Consider the following 4264-nt stretch of genomic DNA (forward strand, 5'->3'; position numbering starts at 1 on the left):
GACCCCATTACCTGATCTCATCACGAGTGTCATTGTGGAGCATGGGTGGGACACTTTCTGTCAGTGCCCATCCATCATCGTGCCTCAGGTAGTGCAGGACTTCTATCACGGGTGTCTGCACAAAAATAGGGATGCGGTGACTTTCAAGGGAGAGACAGTACACTTCAGCGCAAAGGACATCAATGAACTTTATCAGATGAGGGACAACCCTGATGCACCAGGGAACAAGATCATTGATGATCCTACAGAAGAACTGATAAGAGACGCGTTGAAGGTACTAGCACAACCAGGCACAAGATGGACAATCTCCCCTAATGGCATTCGCACTCTGGAGTCTAAGTCTTTGATGCCAGAGGGAAGGCTCTGGGTTTATTTGGTCAAGAAGCGACTGATCCCAACAACGCATGACAGAACTGTATCAAAGGATTGGGTGATGGCCACATATTGTATTGTGCGCGGCATTCCTATTAACGTGTGAAGGTTGATCGCAAGGCAGATCAGAGCACTAGTGGGGAATATACGGGAGCAGTACTTCTTCTCGTGGATCGTCTCAAGTTTATGCCTACATGCGGGTGTAGGCATTGATGAGGAGCCCATGCCAGATGCTCACAGCCTCATCAAAATCAAAATTCTGAGGATGCTTCTCAAGGATTCCCCACATTGCCAAGAACTGCCAGCAAAGAGACCTACGATTGATTTGAATGTGCCACAGGAACCCAGACCAAAAAGAAGAAAAAGAGAAGATAAGGGAAAAGAGAGGGTACATGAGTCACCGGCGCATGATTCAGATCCAAGCTGTCATATACCGAGAGGTAAATCTTAGATCCGACCTGTCATATACCCAATCGAAGCTCTATGCAGAGACCCCTACTACCGGTGGAGCAAGCCTCAGAGGGAAGCTCTTTCTGCCATCGAAACCATCCTATCTAGAAAGTAGATCCCCATTGAATCTGTGCCAAGACATTGGCACCGGATTGTATCTGTTCTATCTCTCTTTCATTGTATTCCATATCTTCTTTATCTTTTCATTCACACATCATGTATCAAACACTTAGTAGAATATTAAATGTTTCGATAGATTTCATTTACCATTTTCTGTCTATCTCCGTTCACCCATTAGTCACTTTCTTCATGATGTTTTCTTAATCCCTTGATATGAAATATAACTCACTAAGAACTTAATATGTATTGAAGTTATAAAATACGTTTAGCTAGAGCATGCTAGACGGCATCTTCACCTGTGAGAGCAGAATTGAAGATGTCATTCTGATCTATCGAGAGAAGGTCAGAAGAGTGCGTTAACTAAAGCGAGTAGTACTTCCAAACATGGAAGCAACCTTGCGTTCATTTCGTTAGACTCTAATTCACCACAGACATGTGGGAAACGCGGCTGATCACTTAGAGGTGTATGCTAAGAGAAGAGCGGAACAATATTTGTACCTTCAATTCAATTAAGAACTTGCGTTATTTGTAATACTTATCCTTCTCTTTCTAATCTGTTCACAAGACTTGTCGTCGCATCCCACGTCTTTGCATAATCTTCACAACCAGCCTTAATCCTAGTATCTTGCACATAAAGCCTGTATCTTGTAACATCTAGCTTATGTTTATTGTATTTTTATGTTTTATTGCATTTTTACCGGTTTCCTTTATTTTACTACAATTTACATACTATACACACCTTTTATAAACAATTAAAAACCTGGTCGCATATACCATGAACATACTACAATAACTGGCACCACTTCCCCGTGTTCGACCTCGGATCATACCGAGAAACTTGCAGTGGAATTAAACTTGGTTCCATCATAAGGAAACTTGTGACAACGCAGGGCATACTACCTGAGCAATCCCTAATTAACGCATAAATAGTAATAGTCTTGCATCATTACTAGCATTTAATAATATTCAATCATACCGAAGCGTTATAAGTGTCAACAGTAGGAGTGAAGTTCGTCTTGCATCCTATGTCCCCAGCTATTTACCCGGTCTTACCCCTGAAATGGGAGGCTTATTAAGCCAGCGCTGTTGAGCTGCTCTCACCCATGCAGATCTAAGGATAATCCCGAATAAATAGGAGTTCATAGTTAGCTCAGGATTGAGATCGAGTTACCTAGGTCATCAAATTTGAATTAGTCAGTTTTATACAATAAACGGTGTTATAAAGCAAAAGTGACTAAGTCGTGGTCCAGTCTTATACAAACTCATGGCATAGGATGTCCCTACTCACATATCTCTATATGAACAATTCAGGATCACATCGTTTGTACTAACTACAAAGTAGGCCACATCCATAGTGTCCCTAGAACAAGGCGCCAAACCTTATCCCTATACTATAGACCATTTTAGGCTATATACTCGAACTTGATCCATGTTTTATGTCATCACATAAAGTTCAAGTCTACATTAAATAGCCTCAGGACCTTAGTTTATTGGATTCAAGATTACAATTTAAATAATAATTTTATCGAAAAACAAAACAGAACAGAATATGTTTATCAATTTACAAACTACGAGTTTTAGGACATAAAATCCAACAAACTTCCACTTGGACTAAAACTTCTAATGGATTATCACGTAGTTGAATTTAAGTGAGGAAAAGAAACATATGATAAGGAAAAGAAACCTTATGCCTCCCACACAACCTTCTTCTTCACTTCCCGAGCATTTCACCAACCTTCTCCTTGCCCCTGATTCTCCAACCGCATTTCCAGTAGCTCCATCCTCACCTTCATCATCACCGCAACTTTCCCTTCCACCGCTGCATGTTGATGAACCACGCGATTTGGGTGAAGGCACATCTGCCCAACCTCAAAACGTCGATGGCGAAACATCGCAGGCACAACCTACCATTGCCTCTTTAGCTACTGAACTAGCCGATATGCGAACCCTTCTTGCCCAACAACAAGAACTCTTCTCCCAACAACAGGCCTTCTTATGCCAGAGAATAGATGTGGTAAACGAGCGAGTAGAAGACTTGCAACGCAATGCTACTATGACAAGGCAGGTGATGATCAATATTCAACGCAACATCTATATGATCCACCTGAACCAGAGGCCAGTAGCTGAGCACAACCATGAATATTTGAACTTCTTGCCAGTCTATCTTCATGGTCCTATGGTGCCTCTACATTTGCAACAGCATTTGAATTTCGAAGAAGCTCCTCGCGTACCTCACCAAAATTCTCCACCGGAACCTCCTCCTCCTCAATAACTCTACATTTTTTTTTTATATTGCGGTCATTCTTTTATTCATAATTTCATTTATTATTTCTCTAAGTATAGAAGCTAAGTCTTTGATTCTTTGTATATGATAAAAAAATTTGTATTGCCTTAATTGTAATTCCTTGTATACTTAGTTAATTTTTACAACTAAGTAACAATTCTTTCAAGTATGCAATAGCCTCTTCTTTATCATCCTTTGTCATTATTTGTGATATTCTTGATCTTTTACTTTGCGTTGTTCATTGCGCTGCCATGATGTATAATATGCATACACTTAGAAACATTTCCCATACTTTGTATTTTCTAACTAACACTTAGTTAATTCGTGGCTATAACTATGCTTTACCTTTTATCCTTCAAAACTCTGCTCAAACCTTCTTTTTGAAATTTTGTCTAAGTGTTTATCTATTCTTTCCAAACAACGCAATGAGAATCTTGCACTTCTCTAAATTTGGGGGTGGGGAAGGTCTGAGCAGATGAGATCAAGTGATGCGGTCATTAAGAAAAATGCATTTCCATTAAAAAAAATAAAAAATAAAAATAAAAATAAATAAATAAATTTTCATATAAACTCCAATGTCAGCGCAAGGGAAAACTAAAAAACAATCCCAACCTGATAAGAGTTAAGTTGTGAAAGGAGCCTGCTCGTAGTTGGATGTTCGCATGACACCCGTGGGAGCAAGCCAAAACGAAGGTGGGTTTCCAAGAACAACGCAATATGAAAAGAGAAAAAAAAATAAAAATAATAAAAGAAACAAGAGACAACTCCTCTAAAATTCAAGAGTTAAATTTGAGATTGGCACACAACCGTAGTTGGATGTTCGCATGACACCCGTGGGAACAAGCCAAAACGAAGGGTGTAACCATGATCAACAGTCTCTAAATAAATGACGGAAAGTTTGACCACCGCATCCAGACGCATCAAGTTGTTTTGACAAAAAGAGGTAAACATTCTTTCTAAAACTAGAAAGGAATTTTTTAGCAGAAATTTGTTGTATAGAAGAATAAAGTAGGGCTTTGCTAGGAATTTTCAAGGATA

The sequence above is a fragment of the Benincasa hispida genome, chromosome 4 (genome assembly GCF_027475165.1).
Source record: "Benincasa hispida cultivar pf3 chromosome 4, pf3_genome.v1.1, whole genome shotgun sequence".
Classification (NCBI taxonomy): domain Eukaryota; kingdom Viridiplantae; phylum Streptophyta; class Magnoliopsida; order Cucurbitales; family Cucurbitaceae; genus Benincasa; species Benincasa hispida.